General features: G+C 44.0%; 1 protein-coding gene across 3 annotated transcripts in view; it reads right to left on the minus strand.

Annotated features, from left to right (window-relative positions):
- SUPT5H (SPT5 homolog, DSIF elongation factor subunit) overlaps positions 1-20,293 on the minus strand; it is a 118,703-nt gene that overhangs the window by 68,055 nt on the left and 30,355 nt on the right. The window lies entirely within an intron of this gene.

Genomic DNA, 20,293 nt, shown 5'->3' on the forward strand with positions numbered 1-20,293 from the left:
TCCTTATCACTGTGCTGGTCCCGGGGCTAACCGAGAGGCGAGGTCCGAGTCCAGTCCGAGGTCGAGGGTGCGGTATGGAGGCTGTCCGTCAAAGCTGAAGCTGGGTCCAAGGCGGGGAGTCGGGTGGGGTCAGGAGCTCCGGCAGGAAAGCAGGGCAGGGTGGGAGTGTGAAACAAGCTTTGGAATATCTTATAGGCCCTATTTTCAACCATGGGGGTTTGGCAGGAAGGAATGTGGATGCTGTTGGGTTGGAGCTTCCCCGAGATCTGGCCTTTAATATTAAAGACTATCAAAAAGACTGGCAGAGGGGACATGAAAGAGATTTAAGAGCCTCGGATTTAAGATCTCCGGGGTGATGGCTTTATGAGATTGATGGACTTATGCTGGGGACCGAAACCGGGGAGGGGGTCTGGTGGAATGGAAATTGGGAACTCAAAGTGTATATAACAAAATTTGTTTTTTGTTTTTTTTATGAGAGTTGGGAAATTTGTGGAATGGAATCTTTTTTGACCTTAGGGAAACGTCTTAAGAACAAGTACAGATATTTAGGCTTGGACAAGAGTTAAGATTGGATAAAGTAAAAGTGGTCTTTAAAAACATTGTAAAATTAAGGATTTTGTCAGAAAGATGTTTGAAAAAGAAAATTATGTGGTTTTGGCAGAAATGACATAAAGGATTAAGTAAAAATGAATTGATGAAAGAGAGAATGTAAAATTACAGCATTTTAAAACAAATTAATTAAGATAAAAACAAGGTTGGAAAGATTTGCTGAATTAACAATTTGAATTAGAATACAAAAACAGGAGGTGTGAGGAGGTCAAGGAAATAAGTTAAAGAAAGAAAAATATGTAAAGGTTTGATTTGTTCTTTTTTTAATCTTTTTTTAAAATGATTGTATTTTTTTTGGTCTTCTTTATTTTTCTTTTTTCTCTTTTTGCTTTTTGTAACCTTTAAAATTCTGAATAAATATTATTAAAAAAAAAAAGGAAAGCAGGGCAGGGTGCAGGCAGGAACTAGCAACCAACAATGTTGCTCCCACAACCTGGGACTGGGCTGGCTGGCTTTTATCTGCCCCGAGGCATAGGGCGGCCCCAGTCCACAGGTGACTTGCCTCTCCTGGCCTGGAGGCGAGCACTCCTCCTGCGGGAACATAGTTCCCTCCGCCTCTCTGCCCTGAGCCTCTGCAGCTCAGGAGAGGCTGGAGGGTTACCGGACCCAGAGGCAACCTCAGCTTCCTCTGACGGGGCTGAGAGTGGAGCACCTGCAGGCAATGGGTCCTCCATCACCTCCGGAGCCAGAGCAGACTCAGCTGATGCCTGCAGCTGAGGATCCAGCACAGGTGAGGACCCTTCAGGCTCAAGCCCCAGCCCCAGCTCAGCTGGTTCTGGAGGCAGGGAATCCTGTGCAGGCTGGGATCCCTCAGGTTCAGCCTCAGAGTCTGAATCCCAGACCATCACAGTCACTAAACAACTGGAGTGGGTGGTCTATTCCCAAGGCCATTCCTGTCAGATCAGGCCAATGGCCTATCGAGTCCAGCATCCTCTTCTCACAGTGGCCAACCAGATGCTCCAATGGCAAACCTGCAAGCGGGAAAGGAGGGTGCCAGGACCTTGGAGAGCTCCATGAGAAGACACCTTTTCCTAATACTTCTAATATTTCATTGTTAAATAAGTACTTAAGTTAGGCAACAAGTTTATCAAAATGAAAGGAATACGGAAAGGCCGGGAAGTCAAATGCTGATGAAGAAAATTTATTGTTAGAGAAGTTTGTATATTTCTTTTGTGATTTGTGATGATTTTGATTTTGCGGATAACAATGAATGTAAGTTTATGTTGTATAGATGCAATTCTGAACAATAAAGCATGGAAAAGAAAGAAAGAAAAAAGGGAAGACACCTTTTGGTATTGATAAGCTGCCCAGCTCGTTGGGCTGCCACAACCCCCAGGTCCGTCTGGTCAGCAAAAGGAGGAGTCTCTAGCCAAGTTAAAGAAGCAAACAGTGGCTTGTGCAAAACAGCCTGGCTGGCCTAGCAAAGAGCAAATCTGTTAATATGACAAAGGGGCCTTATGGGCCGTCAGAAATGAATCCTTTGGCCTGGGGAGACAGATGTTGCCAAGGTGGTGGGGTATGTGTTTGAGGTGACAGGAAAAGAGTTTTTGAGCTGGGAAGGGTGCTGGGGAGAAGGAGGAAGAAGAAAAATTGGGATCCATCTTGGGCAGGCTGGCTGAAGGCTGGCTGCACTGCTGTGGGGGACAAGCGCCTCTTGAGATGACCACGCTGTGAGATCTGGATTCCTTTCAGGAATACTTAAAGTGTAAAGGTAAAGGTAAAGGGACCCCTTACCATTAGGTCCAGTCGTGGCCAACTCTGGGGTTGCAGTGCTCATCTTGCTTTACTGGCCGAGGGAGCCGGTGTACAGCTTCTGGGTCATGTGGCCAGCATGACTAAGCCGCTTCTGGGGGAACCAGAGCAGCGCACGGAAACGCCGTTTACCTTCCCGACGGAGCAGTACCTATTTATCTACTTGCACTTGACGTGCTTTCGAACTGCTAGGTTGGCAGGAGCAGGGACCGAACAACGGGAGCTCACCCCGTCGCGGGGATTCGAACCTTCTGATCTGCAAGTCCTAGGCTCTGTGATTTAGCCCACAGCGCCACCCACATCTCAACTTAAAGTGTAAATAGGTGAATAAACCATATTTCTTAAAGCTATGACAGTCTCCAATGGGTCTCAATTCTCCGAAGGGACACGGACCCTGGGTGAGTGCCTGGAACTCCCTGGAATCTGCAGAGGGTTACGACTTTTGTAACAGTAAGATCCCCTAAAGGAACAATGAATTGCACATTTACTTAAAACCCAGTTTAAACTATTTGGTTTCCTTAAATCAACAAAGCTGATGAACTTGGCCAGTGAGGAAGATGGCTGAGATTTGACAGTTGAAAGGGAAAGTATTTCAGAAGGAGGTTTGACCTCAGTACGTGTTGTTGAAAGTCTCCCTGTTCTCAACTAGGCTGTCAGTAAGATCCCCCTCGAGTTATATACTGCTCTTGTTCAGCTTGCTATCAGTAAAGTGCTATCAATTTCTTTTCTCTCTGGACTCGATTTGTTCCAGTCTCTCTGCTAACAGCTGGAGCGCAGAACATCTGGAGCGAGCCAGCTTGGCAGAGGCTGATGTAGGACACAATCCTCATGAGGTTTGCTCTTCAAGCCGCTTCTTCACAACTTTTCTCCAGAATCATTTCCCAGCTTGATGATTCACTTAGACAGCATCTACTCAAACATCTGGCAACAGACTTCAAGCACATCTAAGTGGTTACTTGACAAATCTCCTGATTCATTGCTTCCAATCTCTGCTTCTAACAGAAGCAGATGCTTGGCTGCATGTCTAGAGTGTTTTTCGCACATTGAAAGGACCTTTCGACCCATTGTAGGGTTGGAAAGCTGAAGAATGTCTAACGAACTGAGCCGCATGTTGGCATTCTAGCCTAGGGCAGGCAACTGCATGGACTTCAGAGACCCATAAGGGTGTCCCATCTAGCTGCCAATAGATTCCCAAATCCCAGCGAACAGCTGCTGCCGCTGTTACACTTTCTGACTTATTTGCTCAACAGATTGCTTGTGAATTGCCCACCTGACGGGACATCGCAGGAAGGAGATCCTCTCCTCTCTCTGTTTTTGATTTCTAAGGAAAAGGTGCGCCTGCGTAGGAGTGGCTCTGGATAGTGCCAGCCGTGCCGTGCTCTTAGACCTACATTGGCTCCCAGGACGTTTCCGAGCACAATTCAAAGTGTTGGTGCTGACCTTGAAAGCCCTAAATGGCCTCGGTCCAGTATACCTGAAGGAGCATCTCCACCCCCATCATTCAGCCCGGACGCTGAGGTCCAGATCCGAGGGCCTTCTGGCGGTTCCCTCCCTGCGAGAAGCAAAGCTACAGGGAACCAGGCAGAGGGCCTTTTCGGTAGTGGCTCCCGCCCTGTGGAACGCCTTCCCATCAGATGTCAAAGAGATAAACAACTGCCTAACATTTAGAAGACATCTGAAGGCAGCCCAGTTCAGGGAAGTTTTTAATGTGTGACATTTTAATGTATTTTAAATCTTTGTTGGAAGCCGCCCAGAGTGGCTGGGGAGACCCAGCCAGATGGGTGGGGGTACAAATAAATTATTATTATTATTATTATTATTATTATTATTATTATTTGACCCAGCGCACCTGCCGCTCGCACCTTGATGTAAGCCGACAGATCACGGGCGATCTGTGGGTCAGTGAGACTGCCCTCCCCCACCCTGGGAAGTATGCCAGGGCTAATAACCCACATAAAGGGACCCCTGACCCTTAGGTCCAGTTACAGACGACTCTGGGGTTGCAGCTGGTAGCCACAACCTTGGATTCAAACAGAAAGCAAACGTAGCTTCCTCCCTTTGGCTTCTGCCTACTTCTTGCTCACGTGCCTCAGCTCCCTGCTGTCAACTCTGCCTTTGTCCTAAATACTTGCAAATTCAGGGGGAGGATCCCACCCATTTGCCGCCTTGCACACAGCCCTTTGCTTTGCTCCCCTTAATGGCCCATCGCCAAGGCTATCACCCCACCATTAAGCTAGCCTGGATATTCCAAAAATTAGACGGGGGGCCTAACCATAGCTGTCAACTTTCAGATTTGAAAATAAGGGATCAGCAGCCTCGAAAATAAGGGAATCAGCAGACTCACCTGTCCTGGGGACAGTCTACGCCGCAGTGTTTCCCAACCTTGGGCCTCCAGCTGTTTTTGAACTACAATTCCCATCATCCCTGACCACTGGTCTTGCTAGCTAGGGATGATGGGAGTTGTAGTCCAAAAACAGCTGCAGGCCCAAGGTTGGGAAACACTGGTCTACGGGATATCTAGCAATCTGGGATAGCAGCGGGGAACAGCGGGAAACGGCACTGGAATAAGGGAATTTCCCGCAAAAAAGGTTGACAGCTATGGGCCTACCCCCCCCCCATAACATTATTATCAATGAAAGAGCAGGTAGGGCCTCAACCAATGGATTCGAATGACAAAGGAGAGTCCGACGAAACATCAGGAAGAACTTTCTGACAGCAAGAACTCTTCGACAGTGGAGCGGTCTCTTTCAGAAGATGGTGGGCTCTCCTTCCTTGCAGGTTTTTAAGCAGAGGTTGGATGGCCCTCTGTCATGGATGCTTTAACTGAAATTCCTATATTGCATGGGGTTGGGCTAGATGACCCTCAGGAACCATAGAATCATAGAATCATAGAGTTGGAAGAGACCACAAGGGCCATCGAGTCCAACCCCCTGCCAAGCAGGAAACACCATCAGAGCACTCCTGACATATGGTTGTCAAGCCTCTGCTTAAAGACCTCCAAAGAAGGAGACTCCACCACACTCCTTGGCAGCAAATTCCACTGTCAAACAGCTCTTACTGTCAGGAAGTTCTTCCTAATGTTTAGGTGGAATCTTCTTTCTTGTAGTTTGGATCCATTGCTCCGTGTCCGCTTCTCTGGAGCAGCAGAAAACAATCTTTCTCCCTCCTCTAGGTGACATCCTTTTATATATTTGAACATGGCTATCATATCCCCCCTTAACCTCCTCTTCTCCAGGATAAACATGCCCAGCTCCCTTAGCCGTTCCTCATAAGGCATCGTTTCCAGGCCTTTGACCATTTTGGTTGCCCTCCTCTGGACACGTTCCAGTTTGTCAGTGTCCTTCTTGAACTGTGGTGCCCAGAACTGGACACAGTACTCCAGGTGAGGTCTGACCAGAGCAGAATACAGTGGCACTATTACTTCCCTTGCTCTAGATGTTATACTCCTATTGATGCAGCCTATTGTTGCATCCTATTGATGCAACCCTTCCAGCTCTCCGATTCTATGAAGCTAGGAGTCCTGTCGCATTCGTGGGAACCGTTGTGCTGGTTCCCATTAGTGGGACTCATCCAAAACCCATCCAGAGGTTTTCAACCGAAACATATTAATGGCAAACTTTTAAGCGTTTGCTGTTGCATCTAAAGCCTTCCCCTAAACTACAAGCACAACACTCCCTTTCCCTGGGGTGTTTTCCTCCGTAAGCCTCCCTTCCTAAGCCAAACCCTCACAACAGTTGAGTAACTGTGCATGTCTTGGATATCTGATGGTTTGCCAGTGGGCAGCGGCGACCGGCTGATCTTTCTGAACTCACAGAAGATGCTTGCTCAACAGCGTTCCCCAGCCTGAACGATGCCCGTTGGACAAGACACACACACAGCTCGGGTTTTCCGGAGCTACGGGAAGCATGGGAGAGTCAGGTTTGCAGCTGGCTGCAAGGGGTCTCCCGTGGACTCCAAGTGGGTGCTGTTTGCTACTGCCATGGATTTGCACATGTTCTGCTTTCTGTGCCTAAATGAGAAGGCATCTCGTGCTGGAAGCCTACAGCTCTATCCCATCCAATCAACAGCTCAAATCCTGCAGGGTTTTGTGCTTCCGGAATAGCTCAGACTCCCATTGCTGCTGCCTGCAAGGTAAACCTCATGGTTCTGGCGAAAAGCTTCTGTTCCACTTACCTGTTTCCACCTCGAATGTTCTTAGTTCCAGAGCCGTAGTTCTTGGGGTTGTGGAGGACCTGGGTGGCTGAAAGAGCCCTGCAAACAAGACAAGCCAGGCACTTCTCTCCCCCATCCTGACTCACCAGGCCAAAGATGCTCGTCCACTGCTGTTTTCGTCTGCCCTCTGGCTCCTCGCTGTGTCGGAGACCCTTCTGGCTGGACCGAGGCAGCACCAGCGATTCCGGACACTCGGCAGGATGCAATTTTCGCCACACCTCTCTCGCTTCAGGGTGGCTGTTTGGCGTTGAAACAAGGAGACGACTGCAAAGCATTCGCTGGCTGGCCAGCCTAAGGACAGCTGCCAGTACAATCACAACCCTTCCCTTCAAGCCAACAAAGTCGTTTTTTAAAAAAAAATTAAACAACAATCCAAAGAAGTCCCAGAGAGGACCGAGTCACTGCAAAGATGAAAGATGGAAGATGGTCCAGCACTGCATCACGCTTTGAGGGGGCTCTGTGTATAGATCATAGAATACTAGGATTCAAGAGTTGGAATGGGACCACCCGAAGGTCATCTAGTCCAACCCGCTGGAATGCAGGAATCTTATGTTGTGTTATGACGTGTTTGTTATGTCATGCACATGTTGTAAGGGGTGTGTCTGAACCCACATGCATGTCCAGCACTCATGCCTTTTCCTACACAAGCTACTAAGGGGTTTGGCTAGAGTTATAATGTGCGTTTGTTATGAATATGAATATGTGTTTGCAAGCCCACAAGAGGAATAAAGCAAGGTTGGCCTGTTACATGGAATGAAAGGGCTGGGTGATCTGGATGCTGTTCAGACAGCAAGGTTACAATATAAGCAAGCAGCAAATCTTACAGCGCAAGCACGCCTTGATCTCAGGAGTAACATCATCATCATCATCATCATTTATTATTATTTTTTTTAAATGATATTTATTAAGGTTTTCCAATTACAACAAAATAAAAAAAAACAAAACATCCAATTTTAAAATCTTTTTCCCAATAACATCTTTCCGGGACTTCCCCTCCCCTCCCCCTCTTGTATTCCAATTTTTACAAATAAACAAATAAATTCAACAAGTTCTTATCCCAAGTTTAAACTTATTATCATTGACCCAATTTTAAAAATATTTTCACATCCCCTAAAATCGACCTGTTCCCTTCCGCGAGTTCCCCCCTTTAATATGCAATACAGATTAAAATAGAAAAAGGTAAAAAAATAATTTTACACCCTTTGGATTCCAAATTTCCCTCCCCCCTTTCCCGGTTGCGTTCCCAATGTTCCTCAACGTCTGATGTCTTCCTGGAGTTCCCACATCTCTCTAAGCCATAGTCCTTTACCAGTCATCTTTAATTTCGAATGTCCAATCTTGGAAGGAATCTGTCTCAAAAAAGGCCCATTTCTTCCATCCAGATTTTTATATCTAGGAGTAAAAACTCCAATTTTATTTCTTTAAGCCTGGCAAATCTGGATGTCCCAAATGCTCCCACTTCCAGCTTTGTCCAGTTCTTATTATTTTTGTTGTTCTTATTGATCTCACTCCTCCTTTTTTTTTTTCCTGCTCTCCTGCACAAATGTTCTAATTCCAAAAGCTTCTAATTCCTCTGCAGAGGCTTGTTATTCAGGAACAAAACATTACGTCAAGTCCCTTTCATTCTTCAATAGATAAATCTATTGTCTCCTTTAGTGTGTAGACCTCTGTAGACAAAATAGTGTTCCATTTCTGCAGTTTCCCAGGAGATAGAAAGTTCTGGTCAAATTCCACGCCAACAATACTTGTAATATCCCTCAGCTCCTCTAGGTGGTTTGCAATAACTGAATTCCCTTCCAGATCACGTCCACCAGTCAAAATAACTTGTTATTCCTTGTTTAAAACAATTTGTATCCAATTTATAACAAATGTAACCGGCAAAGTCCTCGTAACAAAGTTCTCTATTTTATTCTTCCTGGGAGCGATTTGTGAGAGCGCCGGGAGAAGAGAAATAGAGGTTTTGACAGCTGTCAAAGAGCTGTCAAAGCGGAAGAATAAAATAGAGAACATCATTTATTATTTATACCCCACCCATCTGACTGGGTTTCCCCATCCACTCTGGGCGGCTCCCAACAGAATATTAAAAACACGGTAAAACATCAAACATTAAAAATTTCCCAATATAGGGCTGCCTTCAGATGTCTTCTAAAAGTCAGATTGTTGTTTATTTCCTTGGCATCTGATGAGAGGGCGTTCCACAGGGTGGGTGCCACCACTGAGAAGGCCCTCTGCCTGGTTCCCTGTAACCTCACTTCTCGCAGGGAGGGAACTGCCAGAAGACCCTCGGAGCTGGACCTCAGTGTCTGGGCTGAACAAGACGTTCCTTCAGGTCTACTGGGCCTTTGAGGCCATTTTGGGCTTTCAAGGTCAGCACCAACACTTTGAATTGTGCTCAGAAACGTGCTGGGAGCCAGTGTAGGTCTTTCAGGACCAGTGTTATGGAGTCTCGATGGCGACTCTGGACATAGAATCGACCTGCGCTTCCATGGACAGCTGTGAGTCCAAAATGACTCCCAGGCTGCGCACCTGGTCCTTCAGGGGCACAGTTGCCCCATTCAGGACCAGGGAGTCCTCCACACCGGCCCGCCTCCTGTCCCCCAAAAACAGTACTTCTGTCTTGTCAGGATTCAACCTCAATCTGTTAGCCGCCATCCATCCTCCAACCGCCTCCAGACACTCACACAGGACCTTCACCGCCTTCACTGGTTCTGATTCGAAAGAGAGGTAGAGCTGGGTATCATCCGCATACTGATGAACACTCAGCCCAAAACCCAAAGATAGCAAGGCCATTAAAGGCTTCAGATTGCATAATAGATGGATGTTTATCTTCCCAGGCTCCAAGTATGAGTCGGTTTGCACTTGCAAAGGCTCATAAAGCCCAGTTTTGTGGTTCAGTGTTATTGTTTGGGTGCATTTACATAAAAAGTCGATGCCGATAAAAACAGGGCTCGACAACCCCACTTGTGTGATTTCTGCACCTGACCTCAAGCAAAGACATTAATTGCGAGAAGCTCCCATTCTCATTTTGGATAAAACGCTCAGCCGACCCAATTGTACAAATAAACCTTTCGCCATTCTCCCCTTGCCTCCTTTCAGGGCAGGCAGAAATCCAACTGGTCCATTTCCAGGCAAACCTCAAAGGGGCTTCCTGCTGATCTGTATAGAACTCTGTACAACTTAAGGGCCAGGTTATCAGAAAGGCGGCATTCCTCCATAGAAGACAGCTTGGTTTTTTAAAGAAAGGTATCTGGGAGATGTCTGACCCTTTCACAAACGTCTGAGGCCCATTTGGTGGAAATTCAGGGAAGGGCCTTCTCAGGCTAAGCAGGGCCAGATTTAGGTTCGATGAGGCCCTCAGCTCCTGAAGGTCCAGCTGTCCTTTGACCACAACAAATTGTCACTGTTTTTTGTGTTGAATAGATGCTAGATGGTAATTTGTGGACCTTATAGGTATCTCAAGCCATTTGCACATGTTTCCATGCAACCAGTTCATGCAGAATGTAGGCACCCTATATATAATTTTTTTTTTTATCTTTTTTATTGAGTTTCATTTACAATACAACACAAAAAAAGCAGTTAAAGAAGAAAATACATCCATTCAGAGAAGATTAAGAAAAAAAAGAAAAAAAAAGAACAAAAAGAAAAATGCCTAAAGCGGAAAGAGAAAACACACTAATACATACAATTAAGATACACCGATTGACTTCCTTCCCTGCTGATTTCGGGTTTCTGATTTTAAATCATTTTTAACAGCTGGTGCTGGTAATTAGTTTATGCATCGCAAGTTTTATAACAGACCTGCTATAGTTGGTAGGTTTCTATAGTTGCCTTCAATATAAATCATAAATTTATTCCAATCGTTCTTTAACTTTGTATTTTTCTGGTTTCTAATTCTCTGTGTCATTTTTGCCAATTCAACAAATTTGAATAGTTTGGATTGCCAATCCCTCACTGTTGGTATATTTGTGCTTTTCCAGTTTTGTGCGAGTAACATTCTGGCCGCTGCTGTTGAGTATTGAAATAGAGTTTTGTCTTCTTTCTTAATTTCTTCTCCAATCATACCTAATAAGAAGGCTTCTGGTTTTTTAGGGAATGTGTATCTAAGTATTTTTTTTAATTCATTGTATATCAGATTCCAGAATTTTTTGACTTCCTCACATGTCCACCACATATGTATAAAATTGCCTTCTTTTGATTTGCATTTCCAGCAGGCCTTATTTCCAATCTTATACATTTTACTTAATTTTTCTGGTGTGATATACCACCTGTATATCATCTTCTCTAGATTTTCTCTGATTGCGACGCTCGCCGTAAATTTTAGTCCCTCCTTCCATAACTTTGACCATTTTTCATATTCTATGTTATGCCCCAGGTCTATCGCCCATTTAACCATAACCTCTTTAATTTCTTCATCTTTTGTATCCCATTCCAGTAAGATATTGTACATTTTAGATAGTAACTTAGTTTTATTTTCAATTATTTCAATCTGGAATTTGGATTTCTTTTCATTCATTCCGATTTTTTTATCTTTTGTCCATATTGCATTTATTTGATGATATTGTATCCAACCTGTCAACTTTCCTTTCAGCTCCTCATACGGTCTTAATTTCCAGCTATCTTCAGATCTTATCAATAAATCCTCATATGTCAATCTTTGCTCTTCCATATTTATCTTTTTGATTATTAGGATATCTATAGGGGACAGCCACCAAGGTGTTTTCCACTCTAACAGTTTTTTATTTTTTCCCCAGACTTCAAGCAGAGGACCCCTCACAATGTGATTTGAGAACCCTTTATGGGCTCTCTCTTTGTTTAACCACAGGTAGGCATGCCATCCAAACCTGTTGTCGGCCCCTTCCAAATCTAGAAGGTCTGTATTTTCTAGGGTTATCCAGTCCTTGATACAACATAGGCATGCGGCCTCGTAATATAATCTTAAATTTGGGACTCCAAAACCTCCTCTCTCCTTTTTGTCCGTTAGTAATTTAAATTTAATCCTCGGCCTTCTTCCCTGCCATATGAATCTTGAAAGAGTTCTCTGCCAATCCCTAAATAATTTAAGCCCTCTGATTACTGGGATGTTCTGGAATAGGAACAACATTTTTGGAAGAACAATCATTTTTATTGCTTCCATCCTACCCATCCATGAGAGTTTAATTCTGTCCCAAGCCTCTAAGTTTTTTTTAATTTCTTTCCATGTTGCCGAGTAGTTATCCTGAATTAAATTTATATTTTTTGGTGTGAGCCATATTCCTAAGTATTTTATTTTTTTAGTCACCTTAATTCCAAATTGACTCTCTAATTTTTCTTTTTCATCATTTCTCATATTCTTTATCATCATTTTTGTCTTTAATCTATTCAATTTAAAGCCGGATAGCCTGCCGAATTCCTCTAATGTCTCCAACGCTTTGCTAATACTTTCTTGTGGCTCTTCTAAAGATAACACCAAGTCATCTGCGTAGGCTTTAAGTTTGTATTCCTTTATTCCTACTTTGATTCCTTGGATCTCTGGTATCAATCTTATTTTGTTCGCTAACACTTCTAATACCATGATGAATAAAAGCGGGGAGAGAGGGCATCCCTGCCTTGTTCCTTTTTCAATTTTAAATGTAGATGTTAAATTATTATTTATTACCAATTTGGCAGATTGTGTTGAGTATATTGCCTCTATTCCTTTCGTGAATTTGCCCCTCTATCCCTGCCTTCTCCAAAGACTTTAGTAGGAACAACCACGAAACATTATCAAACGCCTTTTCGGCGTCTATAAAGATCAATGCCGCAGGTACATCATTGTTAACCCCCAAATATTCAATTATATTTATAATATGTCTTACATTGTCTTTCAAAAATCTATTTGGGAGGAATCTCGCCTGGTCTTTGTGGACAAAGTTTGCTAAACACTTTTTCAATCTATCTGCCATAATATCAGCGAAAATTTTGTAATCGTTATTTAGCAAGGATATTGGCCTATAGTTCTTTATATTCAGTTTGTCCATGTCTGGTTTAGGGATTAACGTTATATGAGCCTCCCTCCAAGACTCAGGTATAATCCCTCCTCCTAAGATATTATTCATAGTATCACAAAGCGTTGGTAATAATTGGTCTCCTAAAACTTTATAGTATTTAGCCGATAAGCCATCCGGTCCTGGTGCCTTTCCCAATTTCATTTTTTTTATCGCTTTCTGAATTTCTTCTATATTTATAGGTTTGTTTAGTTGAGATCTCTCTTCTTCTGTTACGGTCTTTCCTTTGCAGTTCTCTAGATATTTTTCTATTTGGGTTTGGTTTTCTTCTCCTTTCCTATATAACTCCTCATAAAATTTACAGAAACTTTTTTGTATTCTTTTTGGGTCTTCTATCAATTCTTCATCTACCTTTATTTTATTAATCACATTTTGTTTTTGTCTTCTTCTCAGTTGCCAGGCTAATAATTTACCCGATTTATTTGCTGATTCGAAATAATTTTGTTTCGTTAACTTAATTCTCCATTCAATCTCTTGGTTTATTACCATCGAGTATTGTGTTTGTAGTATTTTTATTGTTTGTAGGCTTTGTTCATCTTTTGGGTTTTTTTATTAATTTTTTCTCAGACTCCCTTAGTTGTCTGAGAATTTATTCTTTCTTTTGCTCTCTTTTTTTTCCTCTTGTAATTATTTTGCTGGATAAAAAAACCTCTTAGAACCGCCTTACTGGCATCCCATACTACTTCTATATTTGTTCCTGCATTGAGGTTCAGATCAAAGTAATCTTTTAGGGTACGTTTAGCTTTTTCAATGACCTCATCACTATCCAATAAATGTTCGTTCAGCCTCCATCTAAAACCCCCCTGCGTAACACCTTTTATTTCCAGTGTTACTGAATTATGGTCGGAGAGGGTTCTTGGTTGGATTTCACACTTTATAGCTCTTAAAGTGAGTTCACTCGAGGTCCAAATCTGGTCTATTCTGCCCCAGCTTTTATGTACCTCTGAGAAGTGAGTGAACTGCTTTTCTGTTGGATGCTTGTGTCTCCATATATCTATTAAATCCATGTTTTCTTCCAGATCTATATAAATTTTTTTTTGACCCCTGACCATTAGGTCCAGTCGTGGCCGACTCTGGGGTTGCAGCGCTCATCTCGCTTTATTGGCCGAGGGAGCCGGCGTACAGCTTCCGGGTCATGTGGCCAGCATGACTAAGCCGCTTCTGGAGAACCAGAGCAGCGCACGGAAATGCAGTTTACCTACCCGCTGGAGCAGTACCTATTTATCTACTTGCACTTGGACGTGCTTTTGAACTGCTAGGTTGGCAGGAGCAGGGACTGAGCAACGGGAGCTCACCCCATCGCGGGGATTCGAACCGCCAACCTTCTGATTGGCAAGTCCTAGGCTCTGTGGTTTAACCCACAGCGCCACCCGCGTCCCAATATATAGAAAGGAGCAAACCAGGGATATTTTAGGGAGCAGGCGGGGCCCATGCCTTACATCATAGGAGCCTACACAACACAAAACACTGTTGCTGTAGGTAGGTTTTATTTTATTTGTTTTTTATCTTATATTTTGGAAATGTACATCCAGTTTTTTCTCCCTTTAATTTTTTTTGGGCCCCCAAAAGAATGGGGCCCTAAACTAGAGCTTGTTTAAAGGTAAAGGTAAAGGTACCCCTGCCCGTACGGGCCAGTCTTGACAGACTCTGGGGTTGTGCGCCCATCTCACTTAAGAGGCCAGGGGCCAGCGCTGTCCGGAGACACTTCCGGGTCACGTGGCCAGCGTGACATCGCTGCTCTGGCGAGCCAGAGCCGCACACGGAAACGCCGTTTACCTTCCCGCTGGTAAGCGGTCCCTATTTATCTACTTGCACCCGGAGGTGCTTTCGAACTGCTAGGTTGGCAGGCGCTGGGACCGAGCAGCGGGAGCGCACCCCACCGCAGGGATTCGAACCGCCGACCTTTCGATCGGCAAGTCCTAGGCGCTGAGGCTTTAACCCACAGCGCCACCTGCTTATAGGTAAATCCGGCACTGGGCTGCAGTAGTGTCGCGTGCGGGGTGGCGGCACAGGGCAGTTGCCCTGGGTGCAAAATTGAAAAGGGTGCAAAACTGCGACACCAGATACTGCCTCAACACAGCTGTTCACTTTCATTGATGGGCTCCATTGAAAATGGTTTCTCCATGCAATGATAATAATAATAATAATTTATTATATATACCCCGCCCATCTGGCTGGGCTTCCCCAGCCATTCTGGGTAGCTTCCAACAAAATATTAAAATACAGTGGTCTGTTAAACATTAAAAGCTTCCCTAAACAGGGCTGCCTTCAGATGTCTTCTAAAAGTCTGGTAGTTCGTTATTTCTTTGACATCTGGTGGGAGGGCGTTCCACAGGGTGGGCGCCACCACTGTGAAGGCCCTCTGCCTGGTTCCCTGTAACTTGGCTTCTGAGGGAACTGCCAGAAGGTCCTCGGTACTGGACCTCAGTGTCTGGGCTGAACGATGGGGGTGGAGACACTCCTTCAGGTCTACTGGGCCTTTGAGGCCGTTTAGGGCTTTAAAGGTCAGCACCAACACTTTGAATTGTGCTCGGAAACGTACTGGGAGCCAATGTAGGTCTTTCAGGACCGGTGTTATGTGGTCCTGGCGGCCTCTCGCAGTCCTCAGTCTAGCTGCTGCATTCTGGATTAGTTTGTGGGACCTCTCCAGACAATGGAACAACTCTTCTGTTCTCATCTCCGCCACTGAGATTTCCTGGTTGACGCGGAAGCCATTAAGCAGTTGAATATGCATGCATAGTCCGTCTGGCCCAGCACCCTCAAATATTCTAGGGGGGGGGGCCTGAAGGGACCTCGGCCCCTAGGAGTTGGCTCTGATAGCTGGCAGTTTTTAATTGTTTTAGAGCAGGGGTCAGCAGGCTTTTCCAGCAGGGGGCCGATCCACTGTTCCCCAGACTATATATTTTTTTTAGGGGGGGAATGAAAGAATTCCTATGCCCCAGAAATAACCCAGAGATGCATTTGAAATAAAAGCACACATTCTACTCATGTAAAAACACACTGATTCCCAGACCGTCTGGGGGCTGGATTTAGAAGGCGATTGGGCTGCATCCGGCCCCCGGGCCTTAGTTTGTCTCCCCATGTTTTAGAATATCACACACAGATGCAGAGCTTCCCTCATGCAACTGCACATTTTGCTCCGTCCGTTCTGGCTAGCTGCAAAGACACGGAAGGCAATAAATAGGAAGAGGCAGGAAAGCGGAACTGCTGTGCTTTTGTTTTTTCAGTTTTCTAAACTTTTATTAGGAATCTGATAGTACAGAAGCGTCAGCAGCAGGCTGGGAAAGCCCCAAAGGCACATCTTTCTGAAAGTACAAGGGATGAAAAGGAGATGGGAAGCAAAAGGCTCTTCTGTTGGGGGTCCAAAAGTCACCGGGATCGCAGATATCCCACCCAGATGTTGGGAGCCAGTGTGGTGTAGTGGTTAAGAGTGGTGGACTCGTAATCTGGTGAACTGGGTTCGCGTCTCCGCTCCTCCACCTGCAGCTGCTGGGTGACCTTGGGCCAGTCACACTTCTTTGAAGTCTCTCAGCCCCACTTGTTGTGGGGGAGGAAGGGAAAGGAGAATGTTAGCCGCTTTGAGACTCCTTAAAAGGGAGTGAAAGGCGGGATATCAAATCCAAACTCCTCCTCCTCCAGAGGGGGCCAAGGTGGCTCAGTGGGGCAACTGTCGGCATGGAGGGGGGAGATCGGGGAAGCTGTTAAAGCCAAGTGGGTGGGAGGCAGGCAGATCTGAGCCACCATGGGACCGATCCACCAGGAAGTTCTCCTGCCCAACTCAATGATTTCAATCTGCAATGCAAAAGATTTCCCAAGTCTGTTTTGATGCCACGTGGCTAACAGCATAAAAGACTTATCATCTGTAAATGCATTTGTCCTGGAAGACAACACTTCACGCTTGGTAGTTTTAATTTTTTGCCAGGAAAGTTTGTAATAATTTAAAAAAATTAAGAATAATGTAAATGAGGTCCCAGGCAGGAGACATTTTTGGTGGGCTCAATCTCTGCAGGCCTCTTTCGAGATTTGGCCTGCGCTCTATTTTCTTTTGCAAATCGATCGGACTGCTTTCAAAGCAATTAACGCCAGTGAGTAACCAACTACACATCGCAGCCCTAAATTATAGAGAGGGGTGGGGTGGGGGAATTACAGAGAAGGAAAAACTGCTCTGGGAATATCCTGTGGGCAAACCATTTGATGGAAAGCGAGAGCACATTTCAAGGCAGCCTAATTGCCGAAATCGCAAGCAAATCATTTTGCAAAGCAGCGGGGCTTGAGGAGCTCGAGGCAGTAAAAGGCAGGAGGAACAGGAGCTGACGTTTCAAGGGCTCACGGTTTGCTCACAGGTGATGCAAAGCAAGCTCCCAAATGCTCCATCCCTGTGGGATGGGACAAAAACATCTGGAGCGCAGGTGTGGCCAGTCTGACGGTATCTGCAACCCAAAGCAATACCTTCAAGGGCAGCAGTGAGGCTACGAAACAAAGTAAAACCAGGTCAGGCTATTTTTTTGTCTAGGGATGGTGGGCAAATCTGTCCGTCTGGGTCCATTTCTTCCTTTCTTTAATTTCTTATTTTTATTGGCATTATAAACAACCCCAAAGTGATGTAGCCAGGTATTGCTTATGGAAAGCAAATAAGCAATAAAAAACAGACACCTCACCGGACCAGGCAGGCTTTCTCCCAGGTAGACATTTGTTTGCAAACACAAGGAACATTATTGATATTTTGGAACTCTTGCAAACAAACATTAATACAAAAGCAGTCTTGATATTTATAGACGCGGAGAAGGCCTTTGATAATATCTCCTGGAAGTTTATGAAGAAAAACTTGGAAGGAATGGGAGTGGGGCGGGGGTTTTATAATGGGATAGAGGCAATTTATTCAGAGCAAAAGGCAAAACTGATAGTCAACAATGTGGTGACAGAAGAGTTTAGAATTGAAAAAGGAACACGACAAGGTTGCCCTATATCCCCTTTGTTATTTATATCGGTCCTAGAAGTGCTCTTGAATATGATCAGAGGAGACCGGTTGGTGGAAGGTATCCAGGTCGGAGCGAAACAATACAAACTGAAAGCATTTGCAGATGACCTAGTTTTGACCCTACAGGAGCCAGAGCCTAGTACTAAAAGGGTATTACAATTGATTTATGAGTTTGGTCGAGTGGCGGGATTTAAACTTAATAAGCAAAAAACCAAGGTTTTAGAAAAAAATTTGACTTCTTCAGAATCAGAAAGGTTTCAGAAAGAGACAGAATTAAATGTGGTTAAAAAAGTGAGATACCTAGGGGTAAACATAACAGCGAAGAACAGGAACTTATTTAAAGACAATTATGAAAAATGTTGGTCTGAAATTAAAAGGGATTTAGATGTTTGGTCAAGATTGAAATTTTCTTTGACAGGACATATTGCTGCTATTAAGATGAATGTATTGCCAAAAATGTTATTTTTGTTTCAAACTTTGCAGATTGTGGACAAAATGGAGTGTTTTGGGAGGTGGCAGAGAGATATTTCAAGATTTGTCTGGCAGGGCAAAAAGCCCAGAATTAAGTTTAAGATATTAACTGACGCTAAAGAAAGAGGGGGATTTGCCCTGCCAGACCTAAAGTTGTATTATGAATCAGCAGCTTTCTGCTGGTTGAAAGACTGGCTACTTCTTGAGAACACTAATGTTTTAGATTTGGAAGGATTCAACAATGCATTTGGGTGGCATGCATATCTGTGGTATGACAAGGCTAAAATACATAAGAATTTCAAGAACCATGTTGTCAGAAAAGCAGTATTTAATGTCTGGTTGAAATATAAAGACTTATTGGAAAACAAGACCCCAAGGTGGTTATCACCAATGGAGGCTAAGGCCCTGAAAAAACTCAATATGGAGGCCAAATGGCCGAAATATTGGGAAATAATAGAAAAAGATGGAGATAACTGGAGGTTGCAGAGTATGGAGAAAATAAAAGATAAAGTGCGAGATTGGCTACATTATGCTCAGATTAAAGAAGTTTTTAAGTTGGATAAAAAGATAGGATTCCAGGTGGAAAAATCAAAGTTAGAAACAGAACTGCTAGAACCCAGCTCTAAGATACTTTCAAGAATGTATAACTTGCTGTTAAAATGGAATACACAGGATGAAACGGTCAAATCAGCCATGATAAAATGGGCACAGGACATAGGGTATAACATCATGTTTGCTGACTGGGAAAAGTTATGGACCACAGGTTTGAGATTTACGGCATGTAATGCCTTGAAAGAAAACATTATGAAAATGATATACAGGTGGTACATGACTCCAGTCAAGCTTGCAAAGATATACCATGTGTCTGATAATAAATGTTGGAAGTGTAAAGAAGCTGAAGGAACATTCTTTCACCTCTGGTGGACTTGCCCTAGAGTGAAGGTTTTCTGGGAAATGATTTATAATGAACTGAAAAAGGTATTTAAGTATACCTTCCTTAAGAAACCAGAGGCCTTTCTCTTGGGCATTGTTGGTCAGAGTGTGCAAAAGAAGGATCGAACCTTTTTTATGTATGCTTCAACAGCAGCAAGGATACTCATCGCTAAAAGCTGGAAAACTCAAGAATTACCCACACTGGAAGAATGGCAGATGCAACTGATAGACTATATGGAACTGGCGGAGATGACTGGCAGAATCCGAGACCTGGGAGAAGAACTGGTGGAGGAGGAGTGGAAGAAATTCAAGGACTATCTACAAAAATATTGCAAATTGTATGAATGTTAAGAAAGATGTAAGAGTAGCAAAAACATGGCTCCAACAAACTAGTTATAAAGAACATAAATTTAAATTTAATTGGAAGATGAAAAGATAAATTGTGGATAAGTAATACTTTATGATTAAGCTTCAATAAGAGTATGTTAAATCCCAAAATTTGAGACATTAAATATTGGAAATTTATATTATATGAATCAAACTAAGTTAATAATTTGCTGGTAAAATTTATGAGTTTAGAAAGCAGGAACAAGGGTCGTGAGGAAGTCCAAAGATGAATGTGAAATGTGGATACTGGAAAAGACTGTGTTACTATCTATGTATTGTATTGTTAAACTAAAATTTAATAAATATTATAAAAAAACAAAAACAAAAAAAAACAGACACCTCACCTTGCCGACAAAGGTCCGTATAGTTAAAGCTCTGGTTTTCCCAGTAGTGATGTATGGAAGCGAGAGCTGGACCACAAAGAAGGCTGATCGCCGAAGAATTGATGTTTTTGAATTCGGGGTCTGGAGGAGACTCTTGAGAGTCCCATGGACTGCAAGAAGATCAAACCTCTCCATTCTTAAGGAAATCAGTCCTGAGTGCTCACTGGAAGGACAGATCCTGAAGCTGAGGCTCCAAGACTTTGGCCACCTCATGAGAAGAGAAGACTCCCTGGAAAAGACCCTGATGTTGGGAAAGATGGAGGTCCCAAGGAGAAGGGGATGACAGAGGACGAGATGGTGGGACAGTGTTCTCGAAGCTACCAGCATGAGTTTGACCAAACTGCGGGAGGCAGTGGAAGACAGGAGTGCCTGGCGTGCTCTGGTCCAGGAGGTCACGAAGAGTCAGACACGACTAAACGGCTAAACAACAACAATAATAGAAATGGTGATGTACTGATATCAACAGAGCCATCTCTATTTCCCAAGGAGGCATGGATGGTGGATGTTGAGCATCTGAGTCCGAAAACATAGGAAATAAAATGCCG

The sequence above is a fragment of the Podarcis cretensis genome (assembly GCF_951804945.1).
Source record: "Podarcis cretensis genome assembly, chromosome: 8".
NCBI classification, from domain to species: domain Eukaryota; kingdom Metazoa; phylum Chordata; class Lepidosauria; order Squamata; family Lacertidae; genus Podarcis; species Podarcis cretensis.